Source organism: Pempheris klunzingeri, chromosome 24 (assembly GCF_042242105.1).
Source record: "Pempheris klunzingeri isolate RE-2024b chromosome 24, fPemKlu1.hap1, whole genome shotgun sequence".
In the NCBI taxonomy this organism is placed as follows: domain Eukaryota; kingdom Metazoa; phylum Chordata; class Actinopteri; order Acropomatiformes; family Pempheridae; genus Pempheris; species Pempheris klunzingeri.
This window is the reverse complement of record NC_092035.1, coordinates 7,563,554-7,584,603: the sequence shown is the minus strand read 5'-3', so window position 1 is coordinate 7,584,603 and position 21,050 is coordinate 7,563,554. Positions and strand designations below refer to the sequence as shown.

Sequence of the window (21,050 nt, the reverse complement as noted above, 5' to 3'; positions counted from 1 at the left end):
AAGGCTTTTTTTTAGGTCTGGATGTCCTACACGTGCTCACCAAATTTGATCTTTGTAGAGCAAAGAGAAAGGAGGGGGCTTCGGCTTTGAAAACTGTTTGGGGGTGCAATCGAGCCATTTCTGCACGGCCATGTGAAACACCCCTGACATGTTTGCAGATTTTGGTGAACTTTCGAGTATCCCTTGCACCTTGTTTCCCCCCGCGAAATGTCCAAAGAATAATAATAATACAGTGAAGTACAATAGGGTCCTCGCCAAGTCTTGCAAACTCGGTGCTCGGGCCCTAATGAAAAGAAATAACAGTGAAAAAGAGAAAACGAGTGGAGGAACATTGATAAATAGTTACTACTACAGGACACAGGGGGGCGCTGTGTCCTCAAAAATGTAAAACGCCTGAAGCCAAACTACTACCTGCACTGCGGAATGAACTCCCTGAAAATAATTTATTACATTTATTTGTGAATGATTAACACCCGTAGTTACTACATCTACAGAGTTATTGCTAAACTTTCCTGGCTGGTTGTGTCACAACGGTGCGACGTTTCTCAGGTCGAGGAAATGACGTCAGGACACTTCCGCAGCAGCAACAGCAACAACAACAGCAATAGATGATGTTGGAACCTGAGCGGATTGTTGGCTCGTTTTTCTGCTTCAAAAAGATGTTTAGAGGACCAGAGGAAAACTGTAAAACGACCGGATGAAAACATCATGAAGACGCGGAGTTGGCTTTGGTTAATGAGGTCAGTCTGAGGCTGAATGGCAGTAGCTAGCTAACCATGCCAACGTTAACAGCTCCTACATTTGAATAATAATAATAATCCTTTATTGATCCCCATGGGGGAAATTCAGGTGTTGCAACAGCCCACTGTACAACATTAAAGTACAAAATTAAAAATACCAAATTAAAAAGCGCAATAGAAAAACACGTTAAAAAAGAAAGTGTCACTTTATGACAGTGATGTCATATATAATTAGCAGCAGGTGTGAGAATAGTGCAGCTGTGAAGGCCTGATGTGTTGCTGTATGGTATAATAATATAATATGGAATGGATAAATATGTGCAAGTACAGTGCTACCATCAACCATGACTACTGGTATAGTAATAATAATAATATACTATATGACAATAATAATGTTCCAGAAACAACCATATTAATGAGAGTTCAATATGACATAATAATAAAGTTTACAACAATGATGATAATGTTAAGATATAATAGTATGGCTGATAGGTAGAATGTTATGTGCATATTCAGTCAGTCCAGTGCAAGAGGTGGGGGATCAGTGAGTGGTGTTTGTTGGGGGGTGGGGGGCTCAGCTTGATGGCAGACTGAGTTCTCCACTGCTGTTAAACACTCTGATGGCAGTGGGCACAAATGAGCATCTGAAGCGCTCCGTCTTGGTCTTGGGTTGGATCAGAATCAGAATCAGAATTCCTTTAATAATCCCCAGGGGGAAATTGCTTTTTGGTACACACAAAGAATAAGAATAAACTTCAAACACAAAAGTAATAATAATGATAATAATAATAATAATAATGATACAAATAATACCACTATCCTGTCCAGCTCCAGTCCAACCACTGAGCTGGCCTTCCTCACCAGCTCGTTCACCTCGTTGGCATCACCAGTCGACCACTGGGACGACTATTCTTCGGCACCGGGACAACGCAGGAGGTCTTCCACAGTTCAACAAAACACAAAGTATCACACCAAAAGAAAAATAGAAATAAATAAATATGAGGTACAAAATCAAAAAAAAGGCGAGGTAGTGTCATGTTCATTTTTTCAAAAGAAGACAGGCAACTTCTCTTATTTAAGGTGTTTTAATATTTGTAAGAATAAAACATAAGCATGGTCATGGATTCAGTCTGTTCTCAGAAAACCACAGTCAGCAAACTGTTCCTCTGTAGCCAACAGAGAGCAGAGTGAGCCCTGGGCTCTGTATAATGCATCATTTTGTACATTCAGATATTGTGGATAGAATTGTGATTGGTTTAGATTAGGTGGGGGGAGACCAAGGTTTAGACTTGGCTCGCCCTTGTTGGTGCACAGGCTGGTCCCAGCCTCTTGGCATCACGACCTCCAATCCGGTAAAGCCGAACCTGGAAAAAGTACCCTACCTACTCTAGTCTCATGCATGATCATCCTTCAGTGCAACCTGTCCCTATTGTGTCTATCTTGTCTAACTTCTACGATGGGGGCATTCAGAGGGAGCGTCTCTTGTCCTTGGAGCTCCCTTATATGGAGCTGTTAGTGTGGTGCATGTAAGCTGTGTGTCCTCTTGCCAGACTGCTCTTTGCTCTCTGTCTTTGACATTATGAAGTTGGCCAACTCTATAGCAATACATTTAAGCAATATGTGTCTGTCCCTGTAAATACAAAGCAGTGAATAAGGTGTAAAATAAGGCACTATGAATAATAACAATCTGATCTCCACACATCATGAGGCACTTGGAATAGTAACACTATATTCTTCACTGATACTATATTCATCACAAATATTACATTCCCCACAGTAGAAAGGAAGCTGCTGCAACAGGCTGCCGACCTCTCAGGCGCCCGGAAGTTAAGTTATTTTACTGCTTTTTGAGGCGGATAAGTAAATCAGCCAGCGGCCAAATTCACCAGAATGATGACTAAATGTAGCTTATTATGAGAAGGAGCATGCTTTATATTTCATCTGTTATAGTTTTACTGTTATCAGAGGAAATCAGTGCCACCTATGGATCAGCTTCGCTACAGTGACAAACAAACAAGCTAGTGAACAACATGAGGAAAGAAAAGCCCAGCAACAGACATTAAACACTAAAGTCACTATTATTAAGTTTGTAACTCGGTGGATGCTGTTGTATGATGTATGATTAAATAACGAAGCTTCTTGCGGTTAAATAGCAGCAGTGTTTCTAGTTTTGGTGCAGTTTTATTTGGCCTCTTAGCACATGTTGTGTCTGTTTGTGTTAAATATCCTGTCCTAATGCCCTGTTTCACTTGATTGTTTTAATACTGTAATGTTGCTCTTGTTGAGCTGAATGATGTGTGCAGCCTTGTTCAACATGAAGGTGATACAGCTCTAACTTCTGATCACTTATTGATTGATTCTTTTTCCTTTCATGCTTCAGGTTGGCTGGTGTTCACTGCTGAGGAGCAAAATCCCTGCCTAAAAATGTGTGTGTTTTTTATTTAAGTTTTTTTGTGGCTTTTCAATAAATGTAACAGACTGTAGTTACCTTTGTCTCACAGAAGGCGCCCATTAGCAGCAAAGTCTTAATGCATTCAACATACGACTGTCTCCTCTGCAGCAGGTGCATCATCATGTATGAACATGGACTCTCCAGACTCCTCAGCTCTTTAACCACAGTGTCGTGAGACAGGACTGCAACATGCAGCGCAGTCAGCAGTCAGGCCTGCACACAGAGAACAGCGTAAGTGGAGCAAACTTAATCTGAACTTTACTTAACTGTTAGAGTACAAGTGGAGGACTCAGTAGGCCCCCGTTACTTGACTGTGTTATGTTGTAAATACTAGCAGTTACATCTGGGATATAATAAATCTTAAGGTAGTAACATTTCAGTACAATATCTCCACTGTGAAAAATAAAGATGCAATAAATGACAAAAAAACACTAACAACTGTGTTTATTTCCCTACAGGACACAAGGGGGCGCTGTGGCTCCTGCCTGGTTGTTGTCAGGGAAACGACGTCAGGACGCTAGTGATGGGAAGTCCGGCTCTTGACAAACTTTCTGCTCTTATGGCTCCCAAATGGCTCTTCATTTTGTATTGGAGCCTTCTATTTTAGCCTGATTTAGCAATTACTGGTTTGTGTTTTGGTAAGCAGTTTTTTATTCAGTGTTTTCATAAAAGCCTTATTTTTTTTAATGCTTTTTTTTCGTTACAAAAAACTACAGTTACTATTGTTTTGATTTGAAACAAACCTTTAAATGAACAACTGAACACAGAACCACAGCAAACAAATCAAATAAATAAATAAAGGCCAGATGCTGCTTCTTTTACGGTTTTCTCATTTCTTGAACTAAAAGTCAAGTGTTCACTCTTTCCAGACCCGCTTGCATTTAAACCCGGCTCTCTGTGGCTCTTACCTGGACTGTACCACTAGACTAGCTGTCCTCAGAGTGTCTCCCTTCCTATTGTCACATAATGGTATGATCCTACTCTGTTCTCGCATGTGATTGGCCGCATGGTGGGCCAATCATGGTGGGCCAATCACCATAAAGACAGAAGGTTCGGAGCTCCCCGACGCCAGTCGGCTTTTCTCCTGCAGCTACAAAGAATCAGACGCTTTACTTGGGCTCATTTTTCTGCTTCATAAAGTGGAACGACTGGAGGAAACATCATGGAGACGCGGAGTTGGCTTTGGTTAATGAGGTCAGTCTGAGGCTGAATGGCCACACACACAAATCAGTGGTCACTTGTTAGCTAATTAGCTAATGCTAGCTAACATGCTACTGCAGCTTGATGGATAGATGCTAAATTATATATGCTAATAAGGGCACAACAGTTTTACTCTGTGATTTTTGGGTATATTGGTGGTTTCATTGTGGCTGATGGTTCTAATGTTCTCTGTGTTTGTCCTAGAACCCCAAAGGTTCCTCATCAGGCCTCGTTGATCCTCGCAGCTGTTTCCTGTTAATCAGCTGCTGCAGCTTCAGAGGGAGAAAGAGGATGAAACAGGTGAGCATACAGACTCTGCAGCAGCAGCAGGAGGAGAGTTAAAGCTCAGACCTACTGTGACGACAGTTTAAAGTCCTGTTGGATTTAATGTTAAAGTTGTGAAAAATGTTGAAGTGTGTCTGCAGTGAGTTTGCTGCTAATGACTGGACTACAGGGTCAATAATCACTGACTAACATGTGGCTTGTTTCTAACTGATCTTCTTCAGGAGCAGAGACGTTGCTCCCTGTGGTGTCCCCGCTCCACCCTTTGAGGAAAAATCATCACTTGGTGCCATGAACGCATCACGGTGGGAGCATGTTGCAGTTAAGGGACAAAGTTTGTTTCCTGACCAACAAAGTGGAGTTTTGCTCTAATGAAACTTCAGACTCTCAAAGATCAGGTAAGTATTAATATCAGTGGTGGTTTATTGTGGCTGAGATCAGGTGGTGAACCAGCAGCTTTGATGTGAGAAATCACAAACTTTGTCACATTTAGTCTGATGTTTGCAGGTCAATTTCATGTTGTGAAAATCTCTTCTCGTTGCAGGTGGCTCAGGAACCTGTGGGACACTAACAGCTTTTTTTTGTGGTTAAAAATTCCTCAACTACTTGTTCCACTTTTCTAATATGATGATTTACAGGTAAACAGTTCTGTAATGTTAATGCCACTAAATGTTGGAGCACAATAAACATTGAAGATTTGTGAATTCTTGCAGTAGATGATTCTCGTTTGTAAAGGGAGAATCTAAAAGTATCCAGGTGTCTGCTGGGAAGAGATGAGGAGTCAGTAAATATCAACACAGGATGTTGTCACATCAAACTTTATTTAAAATGAAGAGAACAATTTCCAAATGAACAGATCACAAGTTTAATCTTCTGTCTGGTCACTCTTTGATAAAACTTGTGCTGCAAAGAGTTAATAGACAAACTGATTTGAGGTAAAAGTAGAGCAGCAGCTCCTCTGACATGTTTGTATTGGTCTTAATCATTGTCTTCTTCTGTCTCACAGGATCTGCCTCCATGTTCCTGCTGGATGTCCAGTGAGCAAAGCAGCACCTTCACTTCACACTCTTAAATAAAGAGGTTTTGTCTACATATTGTTTCCTATGTCTTTGATATTGTGAGTGATTTTTGCACTGGCTTAACTGCTGTGAATCCACCTCTGGTCAGTATTTGTGTAGTGCCTTTTACATGACCTCCTCATTCACACTGACCCAATTTTGGAGCAGAATCCTGTGTTTTACTGGTCATGGATTCAGTTTAATGTGAAATTGATCATTTGTGAACCCCAAAAAACTCACTTTAGGACTGTAAGCAGATAGAAAACATTTTCAGTGATTTTTGCACTTGATTTAGAGGCAAAAAACACTTAGTGTATTTTTTTTTTTTTCCTTCTCTCTATTACAATAGAAAATACTTAGTAATATTTTCTCCTCTTCAAATTAACTCCCTAAAAATTTTACCAAGTATTTACTTAGTAATATTTTTCCCTCTTCAAATTAACTCTCTAAAAATGGGGGAAATACACAATTAAAAAAATAATTAAAAAAGTGTTTTTTGGGGTTTTCAAATAAAAAAGCTGCATAACCCTTTATTTGAGCCTTTGGAAAGGCCGGGGAGATAGACCACCCCCCACAGTCTTGCCCTTGCAAGTCCCTTCTCGTACACGACAGGCACTCATGCCGACAGCGGGGATCGAACCTCTGATTCTTCAGTGCCTTGTATGGCAGCGACTTATCCCACCGCACCACAAGCCCTGTCGCACTAGAAGAAGTGCTCAGGTTGTACTTGACATCTTCATTTGGGAAAACCAGCTGAAAAAAAAGAGGGCACAACACTTTAGAGGTGAAAGATGTTAATCAGGTCATGGAATCACAAGTTCGCTCCAACAATACTTTATATTTTTAATTTATATATTATAAATATATCAACTCATACAAAGACTGAAAGATAGCTCACCTGTACGCAGCACTTTGTTCTGCACTAACTACAGTCAAACTCTACTAATTAACTAGAGAAATTGCAATTCCTGAAGAAATTGCAGTGTAAATGCTGCTGCTGCTGCTGGTCTGGTGGCTCAAACGTCACTAATGAGCTGCTGCTCATCTGCTGTCACTCTGCTCACATGCAGCTCTTTTCATGGAGATTTGTGCTGCGACACCTGCGAGGAAGAAGAAGAATAAATGAATAAATAAATAAATCAGATAACAGCGCTTTTCCACTAGTACCTACCGTATTTTCCGCACTATAAGGCGCACCTTCAATGAATGGCCTATTTTAGAACTGTTTTCATATATAGGGCGCACCGGATTATAGGGCGCATAGAATAGAAGATACTGCAGTCAAACGCTGGGGTTGCGTTGTGCATCCACTAGATGGAGCTGTGCTAAAAAGGAATGTCAACAAAACAGTCAGATAAAGTCAAACTTTATTAAGCGTTCTGACAACTTTATATTAACAATATCTCCCAGCCTTGCTCACTCTTCTCCCAAACGTGGAGGGGAACTTTTCCCTGGTTCAGTAAACACGTAGTAAAAGAAACAGTCTGATACCACTAAATCAAACGTTAGTGCATAACTCAACATTGTTCAGTTACGTATAACACGTAAAGCTCACTTTTTCAGTTCATTCCTCGTCCACGATTCCCTCGAATTCTTCTTCTTCAGTGTCCGAATTGAACAGTTGGGCGAGTACGGCATCCAACCTGCCCGGCTCCCTCTCGTCATTATCCGAGTCAGTGTCGCTGCTGCTGCCTGGCAGTTCAGAGATTATTCCTGCCTTCGTGAAAGCTCGGACCACAGTTGAGACTGATATATCAGCCCAGGCATCCACGATCCATTGGCAGATAGTGGCGTAAGTCGCCCGGCGCTGTCTCCCCATCTTGGTGAACGTGTGTTCGCCTTCTGTCATCCACTGCTCCCACGCAGCTCGCAGTCTAGCTTTGAACGCCCTGTTGACACCAATATCTAGCGGCTGGAGTTCTTTAGTTAATCCACCCGGAATGACGGCAAGCTCCGAATTAGTTCGCTTCACTTGTTTTTTGACAGCATCGGTGATATGGGCGCGCATGGAGTCGTAGACCAATAGGGACGGAGCTGTGTGGAAAAAGCCACCCGGTCTCCTAACGTAAATTTCTCTCAGCCACTCACTCATCTTTTCCTCATCCATCCATCCCTTCGGGTTAGCTTTGATGACGACGCCGGCTGGAAAGTTTTCTTTTGGCAAGGTCTTCCTCTTGAAAATAACCATGGGTGGAAGTTTCTGGCCATTAGCCTGGCAGGCGGGAACTACAGTGAAGGATGACTTCTCATTCCCTGTGGTGCGTACAGACACCGTACTGGTCCCCGTTTTTTCCACAGTGCGGTTCACGGGAATATCAAAGGTGAGTGGAACCTCGTCCATGTTGGTGATGTGCTCTGGCCGGATCTTCTTTTCAGTGATCTTCTTTTTGCAGTGTGCGCGGAAAGTGACCAGCTTTTCTTGGTAATCTTTTGGCAGTTGTTGCGAGACGGTAGTTCGTGTGCGGATGGAGAGATTACGTCTTTTCATGAAACGAAAGCACCAAGAAGGACCGCCTCGAAATTCATCGATGTTCATGTCCCGTGCTAGCGCTGTTGCCTTCATTCGAATAGTGACTGTAGAGACGCTTCTACTTGCTGCTCTCTGTTCAACAACCCACTGTTCGAGTTTGTCCTCTAGCTGTGGCCATCTCGCTTTGTTCCCTCGGAAACTCTGTTTAGTTTTCTTAACTTGGCGCAGGTCATCTTCTTGCTTCCTCCACTTCCGTACCATTGATTCATTAATATTGAATTCTCTCGCTGCTGCTCTATTCCCATATTCTACTGCGTGACCGATAGCCTTGAGCTTGAACTCTGTGTCGTAAGCGTGTCTCTTAGAAGGTGCCATTTTGGGGCCGTGTACAACCAGTATGGATCAACCAATTAACCAATTGATCCATATATAAGGCGCTCCGGATTATAAGGCGCACTGTCGTTTTTTGAGAAAATTAAAGGCTTTTAAGTGCGCCTTATAGTGCGGAAAATAGTACTCGACTCGACCTTTTGGGTTTTCCACTAGACAGTATCTGGTACCAGGTACTATTTTAGGACCTACTCGGTTCCAAGCGAGCTGAGTCGAGCCCAAAATGTGACGTCAACAGCCAGTGAGTGACGCCACTGGATGAGTCATGAGAGCGACTCGTTCACAAGAATCAAACCCGCCATTTTTAAACCGCTGGAAACAGACGGGGCGTTTTTATTATTTCTGGGAACGAGGTAAACGGCTACACGCAAACCAAATGCTCAATGTCCTTAGTTGTGTTTGTGCCGCATACAAATTACACCACCGGAGTTTCGGGCCGCCTTGCTATGACGACCCCGCCCACTTTGAGGTGGTACGCTACTGTAATGGAAAACAAACCAACCAAACCGAGTCGAGCTAAAACTGTGTAATAGAAAAGCGCCATAACAATTGTGCTTCTTTCCCAACACGTACTGGCGGGAAAGGAGGGACGATGTCCCAGCCGGGGTTCAGACCTTTCTCCTTAGGGTGCTGAGTCAGCACCTGATCTCACTGAGCTACAGGTGAAGTCATGTGACTGTGCTCCTGAGCTGTTCCTCACTTCTTGGTACTTGTTCTCACCACTCAGTCCTGACAAGAAACGTGTGGAAAGAAACAGTCAGGATTTCATCTCTTCACCTCAGACTTTTAGCCATCAGTTGTGAAAACTCCAGGTCTTCATCTGGTTGTGGGTTCAATATTTCATCTGTTAGTGAATTGTTGAAAGCCGTCGCCTGTGGGATGGATTCTGTCTCCATCATCATTTGCTTTTGATAGCAGATGATAAGAAGCAACATTTAAGACCTGAAACCCGCAGGTAGATCAAAGTATTAGAGTATTGTATTAGTATTGTACATTAGTATTGTGCATGTTCTAATGTGCCTCTTATCATCTGCTACCAGAAGCAAATCTGCTCTTCTTACTGATGATGGAGACAGAATCCATCCCACAGGCGACAGCTTTCAACAATCCACAACAGATGAGATATTGAACCCACAACCGGATGAAGAACAGGAGTTTTCACAAGAGCAGCTTTTCAATCATCAGCTGACTTTTAAAATGTCACGTAACCAGAGCAAACTACCTGAGGAGTTAGAGTGATCAGACTGTGCATGTTACCACCTCCCCTGGTAAAAGACTTAAGCTGGGACAGGCATGTAGTTCAGGCTAAAAGTCTGAGGTGAAGAGATGAAATCCTGACTGTTGACTGTTTCTTGTCAGGACTGAGCAGTGAGAACAAGAAACAGGTTTAAAAGAACAAGTACAAGCTCCAGCCTGAGGAACAGCTCAGCAAGAAAACAGCTGATGAGGAGGATGGTTTGGAAACGCTTAAACGCTTAAATAACAAAGTAATTGATCTTAATCAGGTAATGGGATCCCAAACTAGCTCCAACAATAACTAACTATATATATCAAGTCAGTATTAGTAGAAATAAACAATGAACAAGATGCTAAAATAGCTCCCTGTGGGCCCCACCTTGTTCTGCGCGTCATCAGTTTCACATTGAAACTCCAGCTGGAGGACACGGTGCTCTCCTCATCCACTCTCATGGGAATGTGCTCGAGGTGTCGGGGTACTATGGACATCCAACCGGCTGCTGCTGCTGCTGCTGCTGCTCTACAAGGCGTGCACCATGGCGCTGCTCCACTGACGGCTTTTCAGCTTTAAAACACAACACAGCTGATGGGGAGAGGGTCCAGGCAGCAACCGCACTCAGGAAATAAACTACACAACCATTTGAGCCATTAAGTCTTTTTCTTAAGCAAGAAATCAATACGTTGAAAATATCCTGCGTGTTTTCAATGTTCCATCTGCATTTAACAGAGCTGCTGGTAACACTGAGAACAAATCTCCTACCTGAGAGCTTCAGCACAGAGCACATGTTCCCTCAGTGGCTGCAGAACGCTCCTCTTCTTCAAACGTGTTGTCGCTTCAGTCCGTGCATCTGCAAGAGGGAGAAAATCAACAATTACAATTACATTTTATACAAGTTGTGTTTACAGTCAGCAGCAACGCTGGAAAGTGGAGAACTGCAGGATGCCGATGAATAAAAAGTGAGGAGGATTTGGACGAACCTGAAGACTCTTCCTCAGCTCCTCAGCAGTGAACACCAGCCAACCTGAAGCATGAAAGGAAAAAGAATCAATCAATAAGTGATCAGAAGTTACAGCTGTATCACCTTCATGTTGAACAAGGCTGCACACATCTGATGTAGGAAATAAAAAAGTGGATATTTGCACTGATGACTTTTCTCTCATTTCATTCCCTTTACATTTACATTGTTGAGATTCATTCTTAAACTTCAGTAACTATTTGGACGACAAATAAAATATTTTGACATTAATGGTGATTACTGACATTTTAATGCAATTACATTTCAAGGATCAGAGAACTTTGTCATACCGACACACGTTTACACATGGGGAGGTATGAAATTACGTTCTCAGGTCCCGTTTTAAGCCAAGATAAATATCAAATAAATAAAATATAGAAAATAGAGGTCCTATATAAAACAAAATAGAAGTACTTGGTGCAGGTAGGTGTGTGGGCATGGGGGAGTTCAGCAGTCTAACAGCTTCTGGAAAGAAGTTCCTCAGCCTGGTGGTCTGGAGGGTGTGCGGGGTGGGTGGAGTGTTTTCTTGCATCTGCTAGTGTAAATGTCTGTGGTGGTGAGAAGGCCGCTCCCCACAGTCCTCTGTGCAGCCTTCACCACCCTCTGCAGAGCCTCCCTGTCTGCAGCAGAGCAGCTGTCGTGCCACACAGGGATGCTGGTGCAGAGGATGCTCTCCACCTCACGTCGGTAGAAGCTCCTCAGGGCTGAGCTCCCCAGTCCGGTGCGCCGCAGCTTCCTGAGGAAGTAGAGATGCTGGTGGACCTTCCTGACCAGGCGGGAGGTGTTGCAGCTCCGGGTGAGGTCCTCGGTCAGATGTACCCCCAGGTACCTGAAGATGGACACCACTTCCACAGCTGCTCCTCTGAAGTGCAGGGGAGGGACGGGTCGTCTGTCCCTCCTGAAGTCCACCACCATCGCCTTGGTTTTCTTCTCGCTGATGCAGAGGTTATTTTCTCTGCACCAACCCACCAGGCGCTCCACCTCCTCTCTGTACACGGACTCGTTGTTGGTGATGCGTCCCACTACTGCTGTCGTCTGCGAACTTCACTGTATGACAGCTCTGGTGTTCAGCAGAGCAGTCGTATGTCAGCAGAGTGAACAGGAATGTAAGTGTGCTTAAGGAAACATTGAATGTTCTATTTCTGTTCCTGAAGGTGATCATCATCAGAAATCTGCCTACAATTACAGAAATAACAGCCAGACTGGAGTCAGATCCGACAGAAATCGATGCTCTGACACTAGCTGTAGCCTGTGAAATGTTTCATGAGTAAAGACAAATACACAACTATTTCTCCATCTACTCTGATTAATGGCTGATTGATTGACTTATTCCCTCACTGTGTCAGGCAGTGGGGGAAGTGGATGTTTTTGAACAACTTGGAGAAATTATTGATGCATGTGGTTTACCATTGTTGTTTCTCTACAACTGATAAAAACTTTCTGGAAATCATATCCAACACACTTTAGTCCAGTGTACTTAAATATGTACTTAATCTACTACAATGACTGATGATGAAATGATTCCAATTGACCTACATAGAGTATTTGATCTTTATCTAATGTGAGTGACTTGCAATCTGCTTGTGGTGAAAAAATATTCATTATTTGTATTATTAGGTTTCATCTAGCCCCCCCCCCCCCTCCAAAAAAAAGTCAATATGTACTGTGCACATATTGATTTGGGCAAAACATAGCATCTCATGTGATGTAGTTTGAACTGGGAGGTTGGCGGCAGGGCCAAATCCGACACTGATTACTTGGCTTTGGCGAGTATGAACCTCAGCACCAGCCTACCAACAAGCAAAGGTGAGAGTCAATGAGCTATTAAGGCATTCTGTGATTACATAAGGCGGCAGTGGCTTCATTCACGCTCTGTAAATAATTGTGTCATTGCACAGTGAGCTCGCTTCACCACTCTGGATTTCACACCATGTCCAGCACTTCTTTCAAAAGAAACCAAAACACAGAATCGATTCAGAGGCAGCGATGAAACCGTTTCTGGATGGATGGATAAGTTACTGGACCACAGGTGAATTCTTTTGACTCTTTAGTAGTTCATGTAACCTCGGTGTTAAGCCAAACGAGCCATTGAGGAAGCACAGCTGTCCAAGTGGCTGTGGGCTCTTGACACCAGCTGCAGACTCTTGTGCAGAAAGAGCCACCAGGTGTCAGGAATTTCACGCTCCTTCCCTCCTCCACTGGTTCCCACTGCAGCCTGCTGAACCATTACTGGGTTGGATTAACACCGGCTGTTCTTCCTTGGTGCTGCCGTGGGCCCACAGCTCAGCACTCCTTATTGCTTATCGACTGGTGCCATCTCCCTCGTACAAGACAGAACAAAGTATGTTTGGATTCATTTTCAGGTTTACTTTGAGACACTTTTTGCAACCTTTCTTTGGTGAAGGGTGTGAGCTGTTTGCAGAGCTGTTGATCACAGTTATTTCCTCTGTCTCGGCATAATTTCCTCCTCATTTTTCACGATTGGTTTGTTCTTTACTTGTTTCAAGTTTTGAGGTCAAGTCTAACATTTGTGCCTTCACCCCAATGCAAACAAGGTGAATGGAAACTTTTTAAAGAGAAGTGTCAGATTCAATTTACCAGTAATTTTAGACAACCCACAGAACAGGATGTCAATAGTTTTTACTCAGCAGCATGTTGCGTGGTTTAGTCAGAATAACTGATATCTATTTTTTTGGAAAGAGATGTTGCTGTTGATTTTTTAAAGAGGAATGGTTTTGACATTTTGGGACATAAACATATTTGCTATCTTCCTGAAAATAAGATGAGAAGGTCGAGTCCATTCTCATGTTGGTCCAAAGCTACAACCAAGATCACATGGCGGGGTCATGAGCCGAACAATGTCTCGACTACGAGCGATGATTTATGGTTTCCTGGCAACCTCAGCGATGACGAGACTTGTGTTCATCAGCTAGCTTTAGAGGTACTGATTTCAGTCCAAGCAAAGCTAAAGACCTGTACATACTCCGCAAGAACAGAGAAATTTGTTCTCTCTCCCAGGGCTGCAAGAAAAAAATGACGTCATTCTTTTCTTGCAGCCCTGGTTTGGGAGTTCTTGCGGCTTGTTCTTGACACATCATCTGGACAGAACTTTTTTCTCATGTGGTGTCCCAGAACTATTGTGTGATTGGTCAGAAATTTGAAGTGGGCGTGGTTAATGCAGATAAGTGGAAATTTCTAAAGTATGAAATGTCCTGGCCAGAACGAACTTTGTTCTTTTTTCTTGCCACCTCGAGAAAACTAACAAATGTCTCTGTTCTTGCGGAGTATGTATAGACCTTTACTGTCTCCTGACTTTAGAGTTGTACCAATCTTCTCATGTAACTTTCAGTAAGAAAGGAAATACTATTTCCCAAAATGCCCGTCTGTTCATGTAAGTGTAACCTGCATGGTGTTCTATTCAGCCTCTACGTGTTCGAGTGGTCAGTTAGCCACCAGCAGTAAATGAGAAAAGATGTTGTTTATGTTGTTTGGGTGAACAAACCCTTTTTGTACTTTTATCAGAACAGATGCCAGCAACCATTAACCCAGACATTATATTTTGGTAGATTTGTGTCCAATAGAAATACTTGGTACAGTATTAGGAATGTACTAGATGTATGAAACAACCTCTTTTCCAACCTTTTTTCCTCCCCCCTCCTTCCTTCGTCGTTTTCTCCTTCCTCCTCCTCCTTCCTTCCCTCCCCCTTTTCATGAGTGTGTTAAGGTTAACTGGGATGTAAACAGATAGAGGGAGGCCTTCAGAGTAGTATTTATACCTCCCCCCCACCCATGATTTGTGTTCATGAGCATGTTCATATAGACAAATACAAACACACACAATCAGACCAGGCAGCCATACTTGCAGCCCAGACAACTGCTAACAATTACAACAATTAGCGGTTCGGCATTGCCAGCCAACCACACTGCCTGTTTATAATGTGATTGAACACAAATGTCATAACAGAGAAGTTTTGAGACAAACAAGATGCATTATTAACATGATGCCTGAAAGTCAGGTCTGTGCTAAACTATGGAAAAGAGCACAATGGGGGTGGATTTACAGACGTTTCAGCACATTTGCTGAATCCTCTGCATGTTAACAGGAGGCTAAAGACAAAATCAAGAAAGAAGAGGTCAAATGAGTGTGTCATGACACAAAGCCTTAACGGCTACAGCTGGATTTAGCAGCTCTAACTGGATTAAATGCAAACTAAACTCGCAAGTGACTGAAATAAGGTTAGTGGGCATGAACTAAAGTGTGTGTGTGTGTGTGTGTGTGTGTGTCATGACCACTGTCTTTAAGAAGGCTTAAAGTAATGATGCTTGAGTTTCATTTAGCTGCTTCATTTTCAGGATCCTGGTATTCATGCTGACTCACTGTCACACTGTCATGTGCAACACATTAATGTAACAGCAACATGATTAATAACACCTGCTTTTCAAAATGTGACAAGTCAATAGCTGTATTCAAAAGCACCTACTAGATACTACTGACAACACCAGCATGAGGTATGTACTCTATACTGCAGGCTGCTTTCAATAGTAGCATGCAGCATGAAACTGTTCTGTCTGCCCGTCATGCACACATTGTCACAAGATAGTTCAAAAAATATATTTGTATGAAAACTAACGCCAGCTGCATATTACAAATCTGAATACAAATATATGACTTTATATACTGTAATATATTACAAACATTGAAACACACTATTATTAGTTATTAAAACGATTATTGATGCAGAAAAACAAATAATCAAATGTTTTATATAATTACTATATTAATAAGTAACAGTGACTTTTCAATAAATCCAAACTACAAGGGAAAGGTATGAGCTTTGAGGCTCCATAAACTTCCATTACATTGGTAATTGGTAATTAGATCAAAAAAAAAAAAAAAAATCTAGTGTAGCTGCAGGCAGTGCAATAACATATGTGAATATAATATAGCAATACATGCAAAATCAGTGACCATTGTAAAATGTTGCTCATTTAATGTTTCGGTATCATAGAGGTAAACCAAATAGATTGTTAGAAAGGTGTCAACCTGGCAAATAACATATCTCAGTGTGAAGATGTCTCCTGCTCTGAGCTACTGACCTCTGAACCTTTACCTCAGAGCATGTTTGAGGGCTACATCATAAGGGGCTACACACATGGACCAACTGTTATAGAGAGCTCTAATTCTTCAAAAACTACAGTTCCCTAGAGCTGCACCATACAATTAAATACAAATTGGCACGTCGGTTGTAGTTTTTAGTTTATAGGGTCGCAAATAGGGTCATAAAAAGATATATCAAATTAATATATCACACATCTAGTATGCCCAAACCAGTAATTACACTGCATGATGATCCACGTTAAGAAAATATTGGTGTTGGTTTGTGCATGACTGTTTCTATGTGTCAGCCCTGTGATTGACTGGCAACCAGTCCACGGTGTACCCCACCTCAAAACAGTAGTCTGTCGTATTGTGGAGCTGTCGAGGACACTTTTGTGTTTTTATGTTGAGAAATATTTAGCAGGAAAGCGGTGACCCTGAGGAAAAGTGGAGCGTCTACAACTCCATAGAAACATTCAAGCTGCTTCTGCTATTAAATATTGAGAAGAAAACATGGATTAAAATGGATGGTCATAGCATCATCATATTGTAGAGGAGCACACGTTTTTGACAGGAAAACAACATTCTTTCAGGCATGGATTGAACATTTTCTGGTTTGCATGCCCTCAAGCGAGGTCTCCCTGTGTTTTTCTGACTGTCCCATCTCCAGTCAGACCAGAGAGCAGCACAATGATATTCATTCAAGATGCAAACTATTATTCTTTAGCACAGCAGGTTATTCTCTGACAGAGACGGTTAAAAGAGGACAGTGCAATCAAGCCAATATGCTACTATATTATATATATCTCCTCCATGTTGGGTTCTTCTTCCTCTCTGTTACCTCAAAGATCAACATTGTCAAAAAACAACTTGCCAAACAATCAATGCTGCATTTTCTTCCCAGCAGATGAATTCACTGGAATCAATAGATTTTTGATATATAGAGATTTGCTGACATTGTTAGGTGCAACAAAAAAAGTTTAGATTGCCTCCAGCCCCTCTGCGACCCTTAAGGATAAGCGGTATAGACATTGGATGGATGGATCTTAAAGATTATAGAACGCTACAAGTGTCATTGACTGGACCAGATCCCATTTTTAAAACAAGACAAACTGATAAAGAAGATGAAGATCCTGAATGAGTTCAGTGGTCTTATAGTGGATCGACAATGATCCAACTACATCTGTCTCTCTATGTCTGTCCTCTTAAAGCTCTCCTGTCATCTGTCTTCCTGGCATGCAGCAGTCTATCCTACGCTGGGACTGAAGCCTCCTCGGCAGACAACGGCCCTAATTTCATTAATTATAAACCAATATGCTGCTGGCAGCCCCTCTGGAGAGGACTTTACCCAGTGCTGGCATCTGTTCAGCACAAACACAGCAAGGGATGAAGGGATGGAGGGAGGAGAAAACAAGGACATCGCTGACTCCCACCTTGGGTGAAGCATGTTGCTGTGCAGTGGAACAGACGGGGGTTGGAGGAGGTGGTTGATGGTGTTTTAAAAGTTCATGTTTCCAACAAGGAATGCAATGCAAAACAGTTTCATCCAGATAAAGAGAATATGAGAGGAAGTTAATGAAGAAGAAGCCCTTGATCACAAGAGGGAGGACCTTTAATGGGAAAGGAACTCGCCAGATAGATTTCTGGAATTTAACAAGACCTGACCTGAGACTTTCCATAAACTAAACTATTCAGAACTTGTGGAGTTTTCCTTTGGATCTTAATTATATTCAGAAAAACTAGTCAGTACCAGTTTGCTAATTTATGTTTTGCTCCGCCCCAATAATTGAATTTCTTGTTTCTTGTCCCACTTTTCTTTCAGCTTGTGGTGTCATCTCCAATTCTCATTCTACCTGCTTCTGAATGAAATCTTCCCTCTCAATGCTTATCAGGGCTTTCTGTGTGTTGTTGGATGCCACAGCCGATTTCCATTGGTTTAGCTTGTTAAAATAAGAGTCACTGACGCTGCAGATGAGAAATAAAGTGGTTAGTTGGTGTTTTGTATTTGATGTAATAGTCCTTGTGGTGATGTGGAGGCACATTTGCTTCAGCAATCTATATCAACAGCACTACTTGGACTGCCAGAACATACCTAGAACTACTTGGAATTACATCTTATCTATAATCAAGTAAAATGAAATCAGCACAGTAACATTTCCTAATAATAAATTGAGCTTTAATAATTTCTTTTACAACTTTGTTTCCCACAGCATGCAAGTATGTATTTATGTCTTACTTATTTAATATTGCAATACAGCAATGCTACAATATATTGCCTAAACTCAAAATAGTAATACTTTGAATCTTTACCTTTTCTGGCACACCACCAGCAGACAAACAAAAGACGAAGAAAGAAAGATGGAAACAAAAAAACAGAATACAGAATACAACAGGCTGTTAATTCATCCACACCAGAACTGCATACATTTACACACACACACACACACACATGCATTCAAAGTGCAAAACCATGTTACCAAAGTGGAAGCTGTTTACTCCCTCATCATTCATAAATTATACACATAAACACACACATTCACAACACTCCGGATGCACAGGATCACTAGTAAAAGTGTAATGGTTTTGTTTTATTTCTACGTTGCATCAGAATTTAATAAAAGGACAAAATAGTATTAATTGTATCACGATCAAATACGATAATATCCAAATCTAGAAGTACCGTTGTGCTATTTGGTTATCATGTGAACTGTGTAATAGAAAGAATTATCACACTTGGTTTGTAATTATTTTTACCTAATTCTACCTATGTGTCTAATAGCGTAGCTGCCGGGGCCTCGTGCATTTCAAAAACCAACCCACAGCAGTTATGGGAAAAGGTGAGCTACTTCTTCTGTCACAGGAGCAACTTTAATGTGATTTTCAGCTCTAATTAGAGCTAAGTCACCTAGTGTGTTGTAATGATGTTTGGCTCACAGAGCAGCAGACGCCGTCCATCAGCCAAATGAAATATTAAACTGACCTACCGCTGGATGGTGTATGTGTGTGAGTGTGTGTGTGTGTGTGTGTGTGTGTGTGTGTGTGTGTGTGTGTAGATTCATATTTGTACTTGCGTCGGGAGACCTCCATAGCACACTGGGTGTCCATTGCTGCCACATACAGTAAACACGCACACAAACAGAGACAGACAAACACGCATATACACATTTCTGACCTACATTCATGATACACAAACAACAGGGTGTCAGGAGGGGTAGGGTAACAAATGTGTGTGTGCTGGGGGTGAAAATCTGCAGGTGCACTGGACCGTGAATCTAATGCAAAATTAGTGTTATCGTCCTGCCAAATAATTCATGATCCCGCAACCGAAATGATAGCAGAATGACTTGACTTGTCATCCCCTCAGTCTTTGTCACTCTCCCCCATGAATCATGTTTTATTCAATTTACAGAAACTAGTAAATAAATACAGCTACAATTTCGGAATTCTCTGGTATGATCCAAAATGACTTTTAGACCTGACTCGAGCCAAACACAGTGTATAAAGGCATTTATATATAGAACCTTTCCTGCAGTTTTACAGTACAAGATGCTTCATGTAATGCAATCAATTACACATCCACAGGTTCTGTTGCTCTGTCTGTTGGAGACTGCCATTAATCGGCAGTACTTTAGTGATGTGGAGGTGTACTCCAGGGTGTGTTAGTACGCTGTGACACCACTACTGAGTGTGAGTGATGGATAAAACACCAATTAGAGGTGCCACACATCAGAAAGTTTCAAACAGGGAGGGCATAGAAGCACTTAAAGCCTTTTACAATCATTGCATCCTCCATCTTGACAGGAGACTTACATTCACATCACAAAGTAAATAAACAATTGCATGTATATGTACGTTGTGATGCGTGTTTTTCTCCAAGAATCAAGTACAAACGATAATCACGATTTAGAACACACTACATCCAATGAAGGAATTAAGGGAGCTGCTAAACAAACAGCAAGGAGACCTGGCTTCATTTTCAGTTCGCTGGCCGGAGCCCAGTTAAGTGTGTTTACTTTATTGTAGGTCAGTGTGTACACACCCACTAACTATAGCCAGGGCCCCAGCATATAAAACCCTAAATAATATGTCTCCATTTAGAGAAATCATCGGGTGTTGCTGTGGAATGCAACACCATTGTGGTGAAGAATTTTCACAAAAGAGCAAACAACCACTGGAGAAAGCCAGAGAAAGGACAGTAGGCTATACTGTTGTTATGTTGGTATGATACGATGTGATCAACACAGATCTTTTATGTCATTTATCCATAATATTCTAGCTGTCTCATATGAGTGCCTGTAATATCTGTCATGTACAGTTTTAATATCTTCTATCTGGTGTTGGTCTAAATAAGGCTGTCCACATCGTTCATCTCCGTTTTGCTACTTTACCATGTCCTGAAGAAGATCCTGACAGAAGGTTTTTCTTTGTCAGCTTATTTCAAGGGTGCAAAGCCAAATGAATTTTTACTTTCATGAATTTAATATTAATGGCTGTAGACTGGTGCTACCAGCACAGATGCTTGTCAGTCATAGCATATTCAGCAGCGGGACAGGAGGCAGTGAGTCTCTGAGTGCTCATACAGCTTAATAAAGAACAGATCGAAGTGGGGCTGGGTTCTCTGTAGGTTACTAACTGGTTACTGGTTGGAGCTCAGGCTACACTGACTGCACCTCTGGCCACTGAATGGGGTTATTGGTGCACCTTATTATACCAGCTTGATCCGAGAGAATGAAGGGACATGATTTAAGATTGATCAAATTCATCTTTTACATGTATTTTGCTCTCGAGCAGAGAGGATGTATATTTGCCTGACACAGAGTCTTACGGTCATTAATAAGATAATTTCATTCAGGTGGTTTTCTATTGTATCTTGTACCGCTATTTTACATTAAAGTCTACAGTGAGCGTTGTTTGCTTTCCCCTAGAAAAGGGTGGTGATGTGTCGCAAGCCAAAGTTCCAGAATGTGCGGATCTGATCTATCAGACCATTGAGGTAAGATAAGATAAACCTTTATTCGTCCCACATTGGGGAACTTTGCAAATTTGCAGCAGCAAAGAACAAGGACAACAGTGCAAAGATAAGTTAAACAACAGGTGCCTATAGAAGT

The 21,050-nt window shown here is 41.9% G+C and overlaps 2 long non-coding RNA genes across 3 annotated transcripts; both read left to right on the top strand.

Annotated features, from left to right (window-relative positions):
* The first annotated feature begins 615 nt into the window (after positions 1 to 615).
* Positions 616 to 3,858, top strand: LOC139223903 (uncharacterized). Of its 2 annotated transcripts, XR_011586055.1 has the most exons (4): positions 616 to 740; positions 3,121 to 3,166; positions 3,301 to 3,423; positions 3,651 to 3,858. It is a non-coding gene; the product is annotated as an uncharacterized lncRNA (long non-coding RNA). The 2 variants fall into 2 exon arrangements; XR_011586054.1 differs by lacking the exon at positions 616 to 740 and having other exon boundaries at positions 3,056 to 3,166.
* Positions 3,859 to 3,998: 140 nt separating this feature from the next.
* On the top strand, positions 3,999 to 5,724 carry LOC139223834 (uncharacterized). Its single transcript, XR_011586037.1, has 5 exons — positions 3,999 to 4,386; positions 4,597 to 4,692; positions 4,899 to 5,072; positions 5,219 to 5,260; positions 5,681 to 5,724. It is a non-coding gene; the product is annotated as an uncharacterized lncRNA (long non-coding RNA).
* Positions 5,725 to 21,050: the final 15,326 nt, after the last annotated feature.